Source organism: Sarcophilus harrisii, chromosome 5 (genome assembly GCF_902635505.1).
Source record: "Sarcophilus harrisii chromosome 5, mSarHar1.11, whole genome shotgun sequence".
Lineage (NCBI taxonomy): Eukaryota > Metazoa > Chordata > Mammalia > Dasyuromorphia > Dasyuridae > Sarcophilus > Sarcophilus harrisii.
Window position 1 is genome coordinate 17,999,385 of NC_045430.1, and position 20,190 is coordinate 18,019,574.

Below are 20,190 nucleotides of genomic sequence, written 5' to 3' on the forward strand. Positions count from 1 at the left end.
CTGATATTTGTTCTCTTCCAAGAAAATATCTTTAACAGCTTACAGAGAAAAAACAGATACAACCAAGAGAGAGAAGAAGAACCATAGTTAATTCCCTTGAATAGTTGACTTCCATTCTGGAGGGATAATAAAGAAGTGTTCCAAATTTCAAATAACATTTCCAATTCTTATAGTCACTCTACTGCTTCTACAAGGTGAGTCTTACTACTCAATTAAGATTCAGAAGTAGGTTTTTTTATTTCTGTATAAGATGTCCCCTCTGGGATTTATTGATATGTTTTATATATACATAAATAATTATATATTGTGTTTTAATTATATTTCTTATATATACATATATTATAATACATTATAACATAAGGAAACATATGTAAATATATGTATGTATAAATATATATGTGTGTGTGTATCCTTAAAATTTGTAGCCAGGGACTATCTGTATAAGAATCTTTTCATTGATAGAGATTGATTGACAAGAGTTCAAGAGCCCTTGAAAGAAGAGAGATTTTGATCTTCTGGATTCCAGCTTCGAGGGAGAGAAGATACCTGGTTCCTAATTTGTCTTCGAAGGAAGGTCCCTGCAGAGAAAGAGAGACTCTGGAAAGAAGCCAACAGGTAGAAGGGCCCACACCTTAATCATATCCCCAACTCCAATTTGCTACACTAGAGACTTTAGGGGATTTCACATTGGATAAAATCTAGGACTATTGGTTGAACTGAGATCTCATTCCCAGTCGGAGAGCTCATTCACCCTGTGTTTGTTTTGTATATTCTCATTGATAACTTCTTGATTTCTGTTTGTTCTCTGCTTCGATAAATGAGTTCCTCTGTTAAGAGATACTGATCAAGAATATAACTTGAACTTCACATTTTTTCCATTCTCCAAAGGTTGGCAAGCTAGAGACCACCCCTGTTTGTACTTTAAGCTAAGAATTCTTTATAAATACAAAGAAAAACCTTGTTTAGAAATATAAAAACCATTATTGGAGCTGTACAAAATAAGGATATGAAGTTTACCAACTCTTGCCCTAAAATAATGATATTGGAGGGGGCAGGCAGATATAATTATGACTGGGTACCCCACATCCCCACAAATAGACAGATCAGCTTTGTGGCCCCAAATTCATCCTTTCTTTCTGGCAATATTTAAAGTCTCCCTTGAAGAAAGGTGGGCTGAGAAGACCCTCGAGCTGATTATACCTCCCCAGCAGCCTCATCTAGACATATGCATACATGTGGATACATATAATGTATGTGGACAACACACAAACACATACTCACCCCCCCCCATACAGTGAATAAATGGGAGTGTTCAAATACATTTTTCTCCTTATTGTGGATTTTTAAAGCATATTTTATATCATAATTCTGGCATCAGGTTTTAAGAAGATGGAAGTGTTTCAGAGTAATAAGACAGTAAAATTACAACAATAACTTCTTTTTAGAGAATTTTAATGTTTGCAAAGTGCTCTATTAGCATCCCCATTTTCCAGATGAGTCAACTTAGCCTGAGAGGTAATATGACTTGTCCAAAGCCACACAGGTAGGAGATATATGTTACTCATATATTTCAAACGCAGATCTTCCTGACCTGAAGTCAAGTATCTCTAAACCAAAGAGCACAAAGATGGTGATTTGAAGAATTGAATTGCCCAATGAGGATTTTTGTTGACAACAAATTATTGTTAACAACCAATTATTGTTAACAATATTTATTAAGAAATTATGGTTAACAACAAATTATTGAGGCAAGGGTTAAGTGAATTGTCCAGTTACACAGTTACTGGTGTCAGGTGTCTAAAGTGAGATTTGAACTTAGGTTCCCCTGAGTATAGGCTAGTGCTCTATCCACTGTAACACCATCTAGCAGCATCTCAGAATTTTTCGGCAAGCAACATGGAGAACAGTAGAAATTTGAACAATAGAGTCCTTTATCCTGTTACCCTTAGCAAGGCAGGCTCAATTCAAGGCTGTCTGGTGAATGCAAAAAAATTGTAAAATATTGCCAATATACCTGTTTTGGTCAGGGGCCTTTGCTGATAGAAGAAGAAGAAGAACATGGTTAATTAAAACAGTATTAAAAGTGGTCCATCAGATTTTTATTTGAAAATCATAGACTGACCTATTATAGCAATAATGGGACAAAACTGCCCCATCTCTGTTTGATTTCAGGTAAGAGTCACATATATCTTTTGGAATGGCACTTAATGCAGCAGAAGTCCACATCATTCAAATAATATTATAGCCTAGTCCATAATCTAACAGGTGAGAAATTTTCCCATTAAAAAGCAATTTGTCACAGTGGAGAAACTGAGTCAGGAAGCTCTTGCCATTACCTTTGTACGGTTCCTGAAATGCCTATCTAATCTAGTTGACTATGTTATTTGGAGGTAATTTTTGCAGTGGTGTTTTCTTTCCAATGGCAGGCAACTAACTTAATGATATTTCAAACAATTTTACCTAAATTCCATGCTAGGTGGTTCAAGTTGGTAGACTGAAAAAAAATATGCTCCCATTTATTTTTAAATTAACCTGGATCAGATAATTTAAGGGATATATTAAGTCAAGGGATTCAAGGACACTAAAATGAATAACCACTCCCTCCAAGGGATTCCTCGAAAGACTGGGTCATTAATTAAAAACTGCTAACATTTACATAGAATTCAAAGCACTTTACCTATGTCATTTGATCTTCCCAACACCCCAGTGACAGAGATGCTTACTATTATGGGGAAACTAAGTAAAAGAGATTAAGTGACTTGCCGATCCTCACACACTTACTGAGTATCTGAGATGGGATTTGAACTCGGGTCTTCCTCATTTCAAGTTCACTAACTAATACCAATGAATTTCCTCTGTTTTGGGGAATCTGTTATTGCCTCTCAGAAATAACATGAGCCATAAAAATTAATTGCATAGCTATAATTAGCAGTTAGATGAATCATGTCCCAAACATGTCAAGATTATATTAGAAAAACAAAAACACAGCAGGAATATCAGAATGAGGAAATTCCAGATGAACTTTTTCAGAACGGAAAATAGTGGCTGCATTTAATTTTCAGAGCAGGTCCCTTCCCATTAAATTGAAGTCAAGATTCTCAGAGAGGAAGAAGGCACGTTCAGTCTTAGGGGACCATTTGCATGGTAACTGAAGGAGAAAAAATAGCAATAAGAGGCTTTTCCTCAATATCCACTGCTTGGATCATATGAGAGGTCATGGGAATATTGTGGCAATCGATAGCATCACTTAAAAAGAATTCCAGACCGGGCAGCAGGAATTCAGGAATTGGGGTTGTGTATTGAGAGGGAAAAGATTAAGTCATATGAGTGTCCCACATTCTTTTGATGACATCAAAGAGTTGAGTTTCCCAGAACATAACAGCATTTTCTTTCTACCTCCTTGAGAAATCATCTTTTTTAGTACATTGACCAATGTCTGGAATAACAGAGGCATTTTCTATGACTATAATTCCAGAAATCCTCTAATAGTCTGTTATAATCATCAAAAGGTTTTTGTCAGGTGTCTATTTACAGGCTACAATTTGGTTTGCATCAATGTGTGGAGGGCAAATCCTAAGAATTGTTTCAAAAAGATAACGGTGAGCATCTTGGAGGATTTGGTCATTTTGAATATTTGGCCAATTGACAGATCGCACAAAGATGTCCATTACTTATTGGATGGCAGACATGACAGTAGTTGGTACAAGTTGGTAGACTGAAAAAAAATCTGCTCCCATTTATTTTTACATTCACCTGAATTTTTAGATAATTTAAGGAATATATTAAATCAAGGGATAATGACAAAAGATAACCAGAGCACATGGACCAAAATGACACCATCCTTTTAAGGATTTGAATGCTGGTAGAGAGATATTTAAATCTTGGAAATAGTTTCACATTGGATTAGCACAGGGATCATCTTACAGATTTCATCTCTGAAAGAGTCACTTGATTTCTTAAAACTGATGTTGAAGATCTACTCAAGAGCCATATATATCTGTCAATAAAAAGTTATTTAAAAAAAAGAGTCATATATAGACTACTTCCCAATTATGGATTTTTCAAGAAGTCAGATTCACTTTAAAATGGGTCCTTTGGAGTATGAACTATAATAAGGAATTCATTTTCAGAGTCTTGGTGCTTCTCTCTGAGGAGTTCAAGTTATTAGGAACCCAAAATTCAAAGTGGATCCAAGGTTCAAAAGTCTGCCTTAATCAGAGCCAACATGGGAGAATAAGCTGACAAAGATGGGTATATAGGGGAGATAAGAAATAGAAATTTGTTCATTCCATTGGAATTTCAATTTCAGTCTTAATTTTGCTGCTTTGTTTTGGAGGCATTGGTACCATTGCTTTTCTGACTTTGTGTCTCCCATGGTAGCTATACCCTCATCTGTTACAAATGGGATCTGTAAAAGATTTCATGATCAAAGGATCTTTCTAAAGTTTCTTTGTGACAAGGATCCCTCTGACATTCTTGTAAAGTGTACAGACCCCTTCTCAGAAAAAATACTTTTAAATAACTGAAAGAAATGCCAGATTTCCAACAGAGGTTAATGAAAATAAAGATATAAATTTTCCCATGCAAATTTATGAACCCTCCGAAATTTATCCAGGAATCCTATGGAGCCTAGGTTACCAACTCCATTCTGAAGAAAACTATAGTTAGTTAAGTTAAGTAAAAACAAAAAATGTGGGACTGGACACACATATAATTAGTATATCAAGAATTTTGAAAAGAGGTTTTGGAACCAATTTCTTGCATTACTGAATCTTAGAAATTTTCCATGTGCCCCTCAACATGAGAACCACCGTTGTTCTTGAAAAATTCTGCTGGTTCTTAATTAATTCTAGTTGGTCTTGACAAATTTTGGTTGCGCCTGATGGATTCCAGTTCTTCATAACAGATTCTGGTTTATCTTAACAAATTCTTGTTCAATATGGACAGATGATTCCAGTTGATCTTGACAGATTATGGTTGCTCTGGACAGATTCCCATTAATCGTGACAAGTTCACTAAACTACCACACTGACCCTCTCAAGGTTACTGACTCACAGTAGTCACAGGGTAGAGGCTGACCTCTCAAGTCTCATCTGATAACTGGGCTAGATGGATCTGAGGATCAACAGCCACAAGAAAGATCAAAGCCGGGGAACAAATTGGAAACAGAAAATGTGTTTATCTAGATCTCACCCCTTGAGAGGCCTTTTGTCATCCTATTGCCATTTTGCCTTTTGACACCAAAACTGTCTAGGAAATAAATCCCTAAGGCCAAATTTATCAAGAATATGCCTTTACTTTATTGCCAGAAAGAGATTCCCCAAAAACTGAGTCCCAGTATACATATCCGAGAGAACAAAGACTATCGATTAGCACCATTAACAGCAAATGGGGAAAACCAGATACAACACAATTTAGAAGAGAGGAATTTCAAAGAAGAGTAAGCAGACTCTTGAAAAATTCAACCTTGCTGAGAAAATCCCCTTATATATGTAGTTAACGCAAAGAAGCATTCTAAAAATTACAAATTTCTGAAGTTACTTTATTCCTTTCCCAAATGAAACTTATTTTTAGATAAGTTAGATTTTTAGATAAAGACATTTTTTAAATGTCTTGATCACGAGCTTCAAACCATTAAGTTTTTGATTTCAGCTCTGGTATTTACTATTGTGAAAAGTGAGGAAAATGCTTTTATCAACTTGAGTTTCACTTTCTTCGAGTATGAACATGAGAGAGTTGGTTGGGTGGCTTCCGATTTCCCTATAGCTCAAAAGCTGTGATCTTTCTCTGTGGTCCAGACAATTCAGCCACTACATACGCATTTATTATCTGCTAACTCTGTGCCTGTCACTGTGCTAATTAATATTGGATGGTATCAAGAAAAAAAGGCAATTCCTATTTTCATGAAGCTTATATTCTCATTATGTATAATTTATCTACTAAATTATAGGTGGATATATTCTTCATAGATGAAGGAAGTTCCCATAGTAGAAATTCCCTAAACTGGTCAAAGAATGGCTGACTTAGAACAAGAAAAAACTATGAGACTATCAACTAAATTTAGAAACAATTAATCCAAGGCTTCTTAAACTTTTTCCACTCAAGACCCTCTTTTCCCCAAGAAATGTTTTCCCTCGTCAATTAAATTAAATTAAAACAAACATTTATTAAGCATTACCATGTCTTTTGTTGGGTTTTAGGGATTCAAAAACAAAAGATAAAAACAATTCTTCTCTTAAATGGCCAAGAAATTTTTATGAGAACTGGGCATATGAGTATATAAAATAGGTATATATAAATCAAACATTTACCGATAATAAATACATTTTGTAGCCTCCACATTCAGTTACAAGGACTAATCCAAAGTTTAAGAAGCTTTGATCTAATCTATATTTTATCAGTGAAGAAGCAGAACCCCAAAATGAAGGGACTGGCCAAACATTTCATGATGACTGGTGGCAGAGTCAGAATTTGAACATAAGACCTCTATTTATTTTCCTTCACACACTAACTTGCTTAGTCTTATAAAAATAAAGGAGGTGGTGGTGATTATTTTAAAACTGGATGAGGGGCAGGGATATGTAATTTATGACCCTTCAGAGAGACCGAGTCTGAGTATTCCCAGTTCAAAAGACTCAGTCAAAACTACTTGAAGAATCTGTCTGGAAACTCCAACCCTTCCATCTGTTCTATGCCCCTTTGTTCCTGAGAAGGAAGACCAGAGAAGAGACTCCACTGAGAAGAGACCATGTAAGCCAATAGGAACTCTTGGGAGACCACAGTGAACCTTTGATGGTAGAGTACTCCTGCTGAAAGAGACCTGGGGAAGAGAGAGGAACCTGATCCTCTGATGTGGGAACCAAACAGTCTTTCAATAGATGGCTTTATTTGACCTTTCCCAGGAAGGGAAGCCTCTCTTCCCTTGGCCATTTCATCCATCAGTTTCTGCTGTTGACCTTCAGTCTTCAGCAGAGTCCTTTGTTGCCTGTGGTCATCAATCCATCAGCAGGATGGAAGGTATGCTCTGGCTATGAATTTTAAAATTTTCTCCTGATATGGAATGGTACTTCTGAATAACACGAGTGGAGAAAGAGGACATCCTTTAATATCCATCTCTTTTGATACCCAAAAAAAGAATGTATAGGAGGAGAACATTTGGGGGGAAACAAGTAGAGAGAATTGTACATCCAAAAGATTGAAGGCTTAGAACTGGAAATGTCCTCAAGTTATCTACTCCCATCTCCCAATCCCATTTTTCAATTTCTAGCCTAACCAACTGCTCACATTGTACCTGAGCTTCTATCTCCACACTTTTGTGCAGACTGTTCTCACACATTAAAGAGGTCATTGAGTCCCTAACTTCCTTCAAAACTCAGATCACTTGTCTAAGCTCCCTCCCCATACCCGTTCCCACTAGCACCACTTATCATAAATCAATTTTGACTATCAGTTACTTTGAGTCTACTTGATACATATTTTGTTTTTAATTTTCCTTGCACACGTTGGTTCTCCACAATAGAATGTTGTTTTTATTGTTTGCCCTTTTTTTTTCTCAAAGAGAATCATGGTTTCAGGGAAAGGAACCATGATTTGCAAATAAATTGGACTTAAGTGAGGGAGGGCTATGCAAGTTTACCTGCCTCACTTTCCCCTCAATGAGTCCAATGGCCAGAAAAGAGATCAGGATGACTGGAAGTGCCCCTGGATGCAATGGGAGACATTCCCTATTTAAGCTAAGGTATTCATGTTTCTACTGTCTAGCATGGTGTTAGTAGGGGCTAATTAAGAAATTGAATGAATAAACTCACAAAAGTTAGTAGGGACCTTAGAAATCATTTGAAACAAAGCTTCTTAAAGTGTGGGTTGCAACTCCATAGGGAAATATGTGAAATTATGATTTATTATCAGTAAATGTTTAATTTGTATACTATACACACACATATAGGTGAACACTCTTGTGTATATGTAAGTTACGTAAAAATTTCTCTAGTAAAAAGAGGTTGCAAGTAGAAAAACTTTAAGAAGCCCTAATCTAATCCAACCCTAAAATTTAAAAAAAAAAGATTTTTTATAAATCTTTATTTTTACATCACCTTCAGTTTCTAACATATTCCTCCCCTTTCCCTACCCAGGGAAATTTATAACGGGGGAAATGGTTCAACAAAATCTAACTCCTCAACAGAGTCCAAGGATATATGAAGTGTTCCCTACCTCTACAAAGAATAGAGAAAAATAAGTCTGTTATAATTCCAGTGGATTCTGTTTTGTAATTTTGTTCATTTCATTTACATTATGCCGATCACTGTTTTCTTAGTTCTGTTTACTCTCTATCTATTCATATCAATGAATCAATCATTTTAGCATTTATTATTATCCTCTGTGTTCCAGGAATTGGGTGTATAAAGACAAACTGAACCATTGCTGTTCTCAAGATGTTTACATTCTAATGGGTGAGGAAGCATGTACCTACACAAATAAAAACTAATTATAGACAAACTAAACATAAGATGATTTTTTTTTAAGGGAGGGCATCTGTGGCTGGAGAGGTTGTTCTCTGAATTCTTAAGATTATGATTTTAAGCTGAAAGGGATCTGAGAAACCATATATTCCAAACCTCTTCATTCTTCAAATGGGGAAACTGATAGCCAGGGAATTTCCCAAACTCATCCAGGTGGCAAGCATTGGTGGCAAGCATTAGGGGCAGCTCATCTGATGGGAAAGCAAATATTCTATGAATTTCATATGCCACACTTGAGCCATTCTGCAATCAACAGCCATCTCAATTATTTCCATTCTCTGCAATAACCAAAATTCTGCTTTTCATATTTTGGTACCTATGGAGTCTTTTTTTTTACTCGTTACCCATTCTTAGGGGTACATGCCTAGCAGTGGAGTGGCTCCAGTGGCACCTTATACAGGAAACATTTCCTGATCCTCTTCCCCAACTCTATTCCTAGCTGCTCCTCTCTTTTACCCTAAGGTTGCCCCAATATTTATTCTGAAAGTAATTTCTATATGTATATGCATGTATGTATATACTCCAAAATATGTGTAGAAGAGAACATTTGGGGGGAATTGAGTGTGTGTATGTTTATTTTTTCATATGTATATGGGGAATCAAGTATGTATATGTGTGTGTGTATATATATATATATATATGGAATCAAGTGTGTGTGTGTATGTATATGTGTATGTATATATATATATATATATATATATATATATATATATATATATATTATCAGGGAAATGAGCCATGGTTTGCAAATGAATTGAACTTAAGTGAGAGAGGGCTATGAAAGTTTACCTGCCTCGTTTTCCCTTCCAGTGCCATCTGAGTCCAATGGCCAGAATAGAGATCAGGATGATTGGAGGTGACCCTGGATGCAGTGGGAGACCTTGCCTTTTTAAGCTGAGGTATTAATTCATTTCATTTATATATATATATATATATATATATATATATATATATATATATATATGTGTGTGTGTGTGTATGAATATATATGTATATATACACATACACATATATAATCATATATATTAATAAATATTTAATTTAATGTGTTAATATTAACTATAAATAACAATATATTAATTAATAAAAATAACATACATGGGGAATCGAGTATGTATGTATACAAACACACACACACACACACACACACACACACCCCTCTCAAAATGTAAGCTCCTTGAAGGCAGGACTTTCTCTGCCTTTGTCTTTATATCTCCACTACCCCCCCCCCCCCCGTACAGTACAGTTCCTAGTACATAGTAAATGCTTAATAAGTTCCTGTCAATTAATTGACATTAGGGTCTCTGGATCAAAAACTATGCACATCCTCTTTTTCTTAGCATGATTCCAAATTGTTTTCCAGAATGGTTAGACCAATTCATAGCTTCCCCAACAGTGTATTCATGTGCCTGCCTTTTTACAGCCCCTCCAGCATGGATTATCTCCATCTTTTGCCATTAGCAGCAAATTTCTAGATGTAAGGTAAAATCTCAGAAATTATTTAGAGTTGCATTTCTCTGATGATGAATGGTTTTGAGCTATCTTTCAGATGGATGTTAGTAGTTGACAAGTCTTTTGAAGACTGTGTTTATTTGACCATTTATAGGGGAAATAACTTTTGGTCTTATATACTGAACTAACCTAGATATGTACATGTATGCATATGTATGTAGACACATATATATATAATATATATATATACACACTCTCATATATATATATATATATACACATGTATGTGTAAATAAATACATATATTGGAAATAAATATAATATATTTATATAAATATATAAATTATAGATATAAAATTATAAAAATATAAATACATTTGATACAATTTCAGTCAGTCAACAGACACATGAGACTTTTTTTCTTTATTAAAGTTTTTTATTTTTCAAAACACATGCATGGATAATAATTCAACATTAACACTTGTAAAACCTTGTGTTCCAATTCCCTCCCCCTTTTCATACCCTCTCCCCAGATGGCAAGTAGTCCAATATATGTTAAACATGATAGCAATATATGTTAAAACCAATATAAGCATTCATATTTATACAATTATCTTGCTGCACAAAAAAATCAAATCAAACCAGAAAATAAATGAGAAAAAAAATTAAATGCAAGCAAATAACAATAAAAAAGAGTGAAGATGCCATGTTGTGATCCACACTCAGTTCCCACAGTCCTCTCTCTGGGTGTAAATACGCTCTTCATCACAAGATCAGTGGAACTGGTCTGAATCATTTCATTGTTGAAGAGAGGCACATCTGTTAGATTTGATCATTGTATGATCTTGTTGCTGTGTACAATTATCTCCTATTCTGCTCATTTCACTTAGCATCAGTTCATGTAAGTCCTTGCAGGCTTTTCTGGAATCATTCCACTGATAGTTTCTTACAGAACAATAATATTCCATAACTTTCATATACTACAACTTATTCAGCTATTCTCAAATTGATGGACATCTATTTATTTAGTTTCCAGTTTCTTGCAACTACAAAGAAGCTGCCACAAACATTTTTGCACATGTGGGTACCTTTCCCTTCTTTAAAATCTCTTTGGAAGGGCAGCTAGGTGGCTCAGTGGATAGAGCACCGGCTTGAAGTCAGGAGGATCTGAGTTCAAATCTGGTTTCAGACACATAACACTTTCTAGCTGTGTGACCCTGGGCAAGTCACTTAACCCCAGTTGCCTCAGCAAAAATAAAATAAAATAAAATCTCTTTGGGGTATAAGCCCAGTAGAAACACTGCTGGATCAGAGGGTATGCACAGTTTAATAACTTTTGGGGCATAGTTCCAAATTGCTCTCCAGAATGGTTGGATTCATTCACAATTTCACCAACAATGTATTAGTGTCCCAGTTTTCCCACATCCCCTCCAACATTCATCATTATCTTTTCTTGTCATCTTAGCCATTCTGAGACATGCTCTCAGAGTTGTCTTAATTTGCATTTCTCTGATTAATAATGATTTGGAGCATCTTTTCATATGACTAGAAATAGTTTCAATTTCTTCATCTAAAAATTGTCTATTCATATTCTTTGGTCATTTATCAATTAGAGAATGACTTGAAATCTTATTATTATATTTATATATATATAATATTATTATAAATTTGAGTCAATTTTCTATATATTTTAGAAATGAGGCCTTTTATCAGAACCCTTGAATAACACGAGACTTTAAGCATTATGATTACCCATTCAAACAAGCTAACTTTGGAATAACAAAATTTCCAATGTATTATAGGAAATTCTTGATCCTTTTACCTAGCATGGTTCTTGACATATAATGAAGTTGGACAGTTAGATGGAGAATGTGTTGGACCACAAGTCAAGAAGGTCTGTGTTCAAATCCAACCTCAACTATTTATTGGTTCTATGGAGAAGTAGTTTAACCTCTGTCTGCCTCAGTTTCCTCATCTGTAAAATGAAAGTGATAATAACTACTTTCCAGGATTGCCATAAGGATCAGAGGAGCTAACTTATGTAATGTTTATATAAATGCAAACTATTAATATTATTTTCTAATAATGAAGTGCCTGTTAATTGACTGACACTCAATAGGACTGGCCACCCATAATGGAGAAGGAGATGTCTTCTTATTTCCTAATGAGCTAGTTGCAGAGAGCAGGAGAGGGAGGGGGAAAGTGTTTCTCTTAAGATAAATGAGACCCAAAGAGAGGGATTAATTAATCCAAGCTCGTTGACAGAACCAAGCCATGCTCTTTCAACTACAGCAGACACTCTTGGCGTATAGGATTCAGAGTCTCTTCTTTTCCTTTAGCTAGTCCCTGGAACAAGTTCCATAGGTACCTAGTGAGTTCTGAACCCAAACTGGGAGTGTCCTATTTCTTACATGGCCACTGTCTCCCTCTGGTGTCCAATGCTGAGAATTTTCATTGAAATCTTCCATTGACAACCATCTTAGTTAACTGAGGATGCAAGTGAGAAATAGGGGGGAAGCATATTCACTGTGCAAAGTTATCTCCTAGGGCAGTGGTTCTCAAACTTTTGTTTTCATTATCTTTATCCTATTAAAAATTATTTAAGGATCTCTCCAAAGAGTTTTTGTTTATCTGGATTATATTTATAGACATTTACCATATTGGAAATAAAAACTATTTTTGAATTTGTAGATCCTCTAAAAGGGTTTCAGAGATCCCCAGGATTCTCTAGACAATACTTTGAGAACCACTGTCATAGGGAGGTCTCACAGAGCCCCAGGATGGTAGAATTGGGAAAAAACCTATGAGATCATATAGTCCAATCTTCTCACTTTATAGATATGAAAGCAAAAGTCCAGAAATATTCAAAGATTTTACCAGCTGGAAGGTTCAGAGAACAATCATTTATTAGTTTCACCTAACTTCGGAGTGCCTCAGAAACCTTGTCTTCCACAGACCTCTTCACCTGCTCGGCTTTGAACATCCCAGTTTGAGGAGGATAGTGAGAAAGCTGAAGATTGTCTAGCAAAGGGCAAAAAGGGTGATAAAGGGCCTTGGGGGGACGTGTCCTATGAGGATCATTTGAAAGAACTTAGGATGTTAAACCTGGAAGGGTAAAGATGTAGGGTAGATTCAAAAGACTCTGCCATTTGTTGTAGACATTATCCTATCAGCCTAAAGGATGAATTAGAGAAAGGAGTTAAAGAGGGCCAAGGGAAGTCAAAGGTTATCAAAATAGTCCTGATGGATGGTGACATTTTGAAGAAGATAGAGAGGATAAATGCAGGCTCATGGATAGATGATAAGGAAGGGATCACTATGGCCCCATAACTCAGCTCTCACTTGATACATGAGGAAAGAATTCCTGGGTTGGTTAAATGATTTTCCCAAGATCCCCAAGGTGCCAGAGGCAGAATTTGTACCTAATTCATGAGAGAACAGCTGGATGGTGCCATAGTGGACAGAAAACTGGACTTGGAGCTAGGAAGACTCATTTTCATGAGTTCAGATTTTCCTCAAGCACTTATTGTCTGTGTGATTGGGCAAGTCGCTTCACCCTGTTTGCCTCAGTTTCCTCATCTGGAAAATGAACTGGAAAAGGAAATGGCCAACCACTCTAGTTGAAAAAGGGGTAAGCTGAATCTGCACCGTGTTGAGGTTGAGGTACCAGTGAAGTAAAGTGGAGGTGTGGGCCTGGAACCCAAAATCAGGACAAGGACTTAGAATAGAGATAGGAAAATCAGTTTCAGAGATGATAGTTGGAGTCATGGGAGGCAATGTTACTACAAAGGGGGAGTATATAGAATTGAGAGAAGACAAAGGAGTTAGGTGGTTCAGTGGTTAGAGTGTTGGCCCTGGAGTCAGGAGGACCTGAGTTTGAATCCTGCCTCTGATGATTACTACCTGTGTAATTTTGGGCAAGCAAGTTAGTCTCAGTTTTCTCATCTGTAAAACAAGAAACACGGACTGGATTGACCTTGGAAATGCCTTCTGTCTTCTTGGCAAATGACTTTACATCTTCCTGCTTCAGTTTTCCCATCTATAAAATAAGGGACTAGATCAGATGGCTTGTAAGATCTCCAACTCTAGAGCTATGATCCTATAAATTCTCACCTTGAGCTTCATAAAAAATAAGAATTAATAATAACTAGTATTTATATAGTGCATTATAGTTTGCAAAGTTCTTTAAATATGTTATCTCATTTAACCTTCACAACCTGGGATGCTATTATTTATCTCAATTTTTCAGGTAAGGAAATTGAGTCAGGGTGAGATTTATTGTCAAAGGTCACACCGCTATTAAGAGTCTGAACTAAGATTTGAACTCAGGTCTCCCTAACTCCAAAGGTTCTCTACTGTATCATCTAACTACTCCCAGAGCAATCGGTGAAGGAGCCAAATATTCTAATACACAGAGAACAGAAAAGAAAATTACAGATGAACTGATAAGCTTCTATTATATACAGTTGGATTTTTAAGTGTATATTAAATTTAATATGATAGTTCAGGACAGTACACTTCTCATCTCTGTCCTGAATGTCATTTGGTGCTCTACTATGTTCTTTTAAAATATTTCACTAATACTAGGTGGTGCAGTGGATAGTGCCCTGAACTCAGGAGGACCTGAGTTCAAATCTAGCCTCAGATACTTAACACTCCCTAGCTGTGTGATCCTAGGCAAGTCACTTAACCCCAATTGCCTCAGCAAAAAAAAAAATTCACTGATATTTTCATTTTTGCAACCTCCTAATTGTATCCCCTTCTCCATTCTTCTCCTTTCATTTCTCATGGTGCTATAATACTGCATTGCACTCATGTAACCATTTATTCAGCCCCTCCTTTGATTCCAGTTCTTTGTTACAACAAAAATTACTTCTGTAAATACATTTGTACATATGGAATCTTTCCCTCTGCCTCTCATATTTTAGGAAATGTGTCTAGTAGTAATGCCACTGGCCCAGTGCTCTTGTGGAAAGAGATTGTACAATTGAATAAATGGGTCACAAATGGTGATTTTGTTGTTTTTAAGGATTGAGAATTTATAATCTTATTTACAGGCAAATGAGAAGAGATCTCAGGTAAAGGAGAAGCTAAAGATATTTGAGAGACAGAGGAAATTTCCAGAGCAGAAATCTGGAGAAGGGGAAAGAAAATGTGATCATGGTGTCAAATGGGTAGAGGAATTAGTCTTATCCTGAGGTAAGGATATCTTGCAAATATCATCTTTTATTTTTTATTTTTATCTTTTATTAGCTATTAAAAATTACATATTCAGCTGATGTTCATTTCTCTCAGAAGAATGTTCTAATATAGAACTGTCTAGTTTTGAGATAGACAAGGACATTTTAAAATTATTCATATCTATTGTTTTTTACATCTCCTTCATTTCCAAATGTGTTCTCTAACTAAAAAGCCCATTCCATGTATCAAAGGATAAAAAAGAGAGTGGAGATGGGGATGCTGAAAAAAAGTTATAAATAAAGATGAATTTTAAAAGGAAGGGGGGAAATAATAACTACTCAAGAAAATTAGTCAACACATCAATTGAATTGGACATTATATGCAATGCTCCATACCCCAAGCAAGGGAAACGTTTTCTTCTCTCTCCTCTGCAGGGCCAATATTGATTATAATTGCACAGTTTGTGTTTTAATTGTAGTATACATAAATCTGTGTGGGTGTGTGGGATAGGAAGTAGATGTATGAGAGGGAGAAAGAAAGAGGGAGGGAGATAAAGGGAGAAAGACAGAGAAAGAAGGAAATGGAAGGGGGAAAAAAGATACATGGCAAGAGAGGAGAGAAAAGAGAGGAAGGGGAAGGAGGGAAGAAAGGAGAAAGAAAGGGAGAGGGACGAGAATGGAGAGAGAGAGATGGAGGAGAGGAGAAGGGAGGAAGGGAGAGAGAGAGACAAACAGTGTGTGTGTGAGAGAGGGAACAGAATTATGAGGGAAAAAGAGAGTGGAGGGAGAGGGAGAAAGGAAGAGAGAGAAAAAAGGAAGATAGCAAGAGAAGAGAGAGAAAAAAGGATGGAAAAAGGAGGGAAGAAGAAAGGACAGACAGACAGAGATAGTTAAACATGGTGGGGGGAGAATGTGTTTTCTTGGTTCTGTTTAGAGAAACATGGTGGGGGGGAGAATGTGTTTTCTTGGTTCTGTTTATCTGTTTACATTATTTCATAGAAATCTTTCCCTACTTTTCTGTAGTCTTCATTGTTTATTATAATATGCAGTTTGTTTAGATATTTCCTAGTCACTGAGCATCTACTTTGTTTTCAGTTCTTTGCCATTATAAAAAGTGTTGTTATAAATGTTTTGCTTTGTTTTTTTTTCTTTGTCTCCAGCTTCCTTGAGGTATATGATAGCAACAGAATCTCTTGATCAAGGAGAATGGACACATTTCTCACTTTATTAACAGAACTCCAGATTGTTTTCCAAAATGTTTGAAGAAAAGGTAATTTCCCCCTATTTTTTATGGTTGTTTCTACAGAAAAGGAAAGACACTGAAATTGAGGAAGAGGCCATTTTTATAGGACTCTCCTGAAACATTTAGCTCTCTCCTCTGGCCAGTCTCTTACCCAGGTTGTCCTTGACCTTTGACTTTGATATACTTATCCTAGCCATGAAGGACCCCAAATACCACTATGAGCTTCCTCCAAGGCTGCTTGACAGCAGCTTCATGGCCAACTTGCCAACGTCTATATGATGGACCCACGTTGTTCTAGCAACCAGTGATGGCGAGAAGGCACCTGCACTACCTCTGTCTTCTTCCTCTGGCTCCAGCCCCTTCAGTTCCCTCTCTAGTGCCATGAACTAGATCATACAAGCAGCCTTGAAGATGATGGAGCCTCCATTACCCACCCATCACCCAGAAATTCAAGATCCTGTTGGTAGTGGATGATGGACATACAGACTGGTAAGCAATGAACTTGAGTTATCATTTAGGATCTTGTAGAGACAGGTGATGTACCTTTGAGGTACCCTGAGGTAATAATGGGAAAGGTCTGCCAAAATCTCAGAGCCTCAAGCTGCCACTGTCTCATAATTTGGTGGCTCAGGACAGGAAGTGGGAATGGATTCAGTCTTTGTATTTGTGACCATAGTTCCTAACACATAAGAGGTATTGAACAACTGCTGATTGATTGATTGAAGCACAGAAATTAAAACGTTTCTCCCATGAAATCCAGGATCCTTTGATTCAACACCACACACACACACACACACACACACACACACACACACTCAAAAAGTTTGATCTTAGGACAAAAACATTGCCTAAGTGTTGCTGATTCTGGGGTTTAAAAAGGAAAGAGGTTAAAGTCCCTAGAAATAGAATCATAGAGCTAGAATGAAAAGCGATCCTGAAAGCAACTGCCTTGTATAATTAAAAACAACAGAGATTAAGTGACATGCCCAATATATTACATGAGTTTTAGACATCAGGTACTAGATTTGAATTGGGAATCTCTAACTCCCAGTGTTCTTAGAGTAGCATAGGAAATAGAGGATTGGCCTGGAATAAGGAAGTTCTGGCTTCTTAGCTCAGACACATTCTAGCTATGTTACAAGCATATTATTTACCTTTTAGTACCCCCATGAAACTTTAAATTGTTAAGTAGTCATTGATCTGTATTGGGGGATGGAGTTACCACACTGGGAATTCCTCAAACTGATGCAATCACCAGTACAGACCAACAGCATCATGGTTCTCTACCTGAGCCAGTCATACCTAGAAGATTGGTTCGGTTCTAAGTACTACATTTTGGGAAGGAAAAAATACAGGAAACTCAATTCTATACTACAGGATTCTCAGTTTAAGGAATCGAGAATGTTTAAGCTGGAGAAGATAAGACTTAGGTTAGATGGGACTATTGTTTTCAAGTATTTTAGAAGTCCTTATGGTCCTACTGGATTCACATTAAAATCAATTTGTCCCTAGCAGGCAAAACTAAGAATAATGTTACATATGTCTGTGTAGGTTTAAAAAGCATTTATTAAGAGCCTACTGTGTGCCAAGCACTTCATAAATATCTCACTTTATCTTCATAACTCTGGCAGGTAAGTGCTATGCTTGTTTCTGTTTTACAGCTAGGGAAACCAAGGCAGAGAGAAATGAGATGACACACAGGGTCACATAATTAGTAAATAAGTTTATGAGGCCAAAAGTGAACTCAGATCTTTCTGACGCCCACTTCAATGGGCTGCCATTTTCCTTTTGAAAGAGGCAGCCTTCAGTCTAAGACAAAGGAAAACATAATAGTAGTTATAGCCATCCCCAAGTAAAATGGACTCCTTTAGTGGGGTCATATGTTTCCATAATGATGTCCTTAGATTCTCATTATTTTTTATATATTACAGCTGTCTCTCCTATCTAGCACCTGCCTCTCCAAGGATCTTTGAATTTTTGTAAGGATCATATGAGGTATTTAATTAATATCAACTGCTTAACAAGCCAAAGTCCTATGTGAAATACTCATTATTTCATGAGAACCAGCAGTTCCCATAAGCTATCAGCCCATTATTACTTAACATTCTTGCTACAAACTCTCTTTTTATTGTTATGTATCACTCTGGTCAAGGGAGCCTAGATCTAGAGCTAGAAGGGACCATAGAATTTATCTAGTTATGTAATATTCTGGTCATAGGAGCCTATATCTAGAACTGGAAGGAATCATAGAGTTTATTTGGTCATATATTACTCTTATTATAAGATTCTTGATATCTAGAATTAGAAAGAACCGTAGAGTTGATTTGGTCATATATCACTCTGATCATAGGATCCTAATCTAGAACTGGAAAGAACCATGGAGTTCATTGAGTTAGAACCCTCTCACTTTATAGATCAGGAACCTGAGTGCCAGAAAGATAAAAAGGGCTCTCAAAAGACTTGGGTATTAAGTGTCAGAGTTGGAATTTGAATTCAAGACCTCTAACTAAGTTTAGCCACACTGCTTCTCCAAATAACCCTTTCCCTTGTCACTCCCCTGTATTTTTATAGAAGTCTCTAGATCTCCTTTCAGAGCTTTAAGGGATCATCTAATGCAATCCCTTCCATTTATAGATGAGGAAAGTGGCAAAAAGAGATAAAATTACTTGCTAAGATCTCAGCAGTAAGTCATAGTGAGGTACAGTTGGAACCTCAAGCCTCTGACTTTCAGAGCTATTGCCTTTTCCATGACACTATTTTTCCTTCCTTTACTACTGGTCCTTCCTTCCTTTAAGGACCAGTAGATCTGTATATGGCACTGTAATGAATGCATGAATGCATACTGTATTTTCAGCAGTCTTCTGGCCATATTTGAGACTCGATTGGATGAAGACATGTGGAAAATGTCTTTTTTCACACATTCAACTTTGCTTCTGTGCCAATTCAATTCAACTCTCATTCAGTAAAAGACAACTGTGGGCAAAGTACTGTCCCAGGTGCTGAGGACACAAAGTCGAAAATGAGACCTGCCCTCAAGAAGATCACGTCCTACCGGAGGGATGAATATTCCCATTCACAAGTAAGTAAATGGAAAGTATTGTCAATTACATCAAGCAATTTCTTTAAAATTTTTAAATTTTATTTTGTTACTAATTTATTTTTATCTTATTTTCCAATTTTAAATATTTGGTTTTTCTTCTCTATTCCCCCAAAAGGCACAACAACAAAAAGAAAACCCTCATAAATAATCATAATTATGAAACAAAGTCTCTCATTGGTTGTATCTAAAAATGTCTGTTTCATTCTGCATTTTGATCCCATCAGCCATCCAGGCAAGAGGGAGGCAGCAGACTTCATCACCAGGATCCTGCTTTGTTACTACATTTCCTGGAGTTCTAAAGTTTCATTGTTATCAAGCAAGTTTAAGGGGAAAACGTTGACTCTGAGAACGAGAGGGAATCAGTCCACACAATGGCACAAGGTAATTACTCTGTCGCTAGACGGCTCTAATGTCCCTATATCTTTTGCTGACAAAATTATGGGAAACAAACTTGCTTGTGTCTATACCCAGTGTCTATATACCCTAATTGATCCTCAGATGCGGTCAGAGGAATACTGCTGAAAATAAGTCGTCATTGCAATGCTCAATATGACCACCAGATGGAAGTCATGTCTCACTTTCTCCCTTTGGATCAGTCCTACATGAGCAGAATTTCTGATGGTCAAGTTCTTCCCGGTTCCTTCCTTCCCCTAGCAAACAACCCGACCTTGTCATTTAGGACATTTACTCAATGAC

General features: G+C 36.6%; 3 long non-coding RNA genes across 4 annotated transcripts in view; 2 read left to right on the plus strand and 1 right to left on the minus strand.

Annotated features, from left to right (window-relative positions):
- LOC116419670 overlaps nt 1-20,190 on the minus strand; it is a 33,932-nt gene that overhangs the window by 12,439 nt on the left and 1,303 nt on the right. The window lies entirely within an intron of this gene.
- Nucleotides 373-9,419, plus strand: LOC116419672. The gene is made up of 3 exons (XR_004229947.1): nt 373-615; nt 8,389-8,450; nt 9,330-9,419. It is a non-coding gene; the product is annotated as an uncharacterized LOC116419672 (long non-coding RNA).
- The window catches only part of LOC116419671, a 37,788-nt gene continuing 32,249 nt past the window's right edge, over nt 14,652-20,190 (plus strand). The window contains exons 1-4 of the long non-coding RNA XR_004229946.1: nt 14,652-15,170; nt 16,312-16,883; nt 19,249-19,473; nt 19,719-19,875. This is a non-coding gene — a long non-coding RNA (uncharacterized LOC116419671). The remainder of the gene's footprint in view (nt 15,171-16,311; nt 16,884-19,248; nt 19,474-19,718; nt 19,876-20,190) is intronic.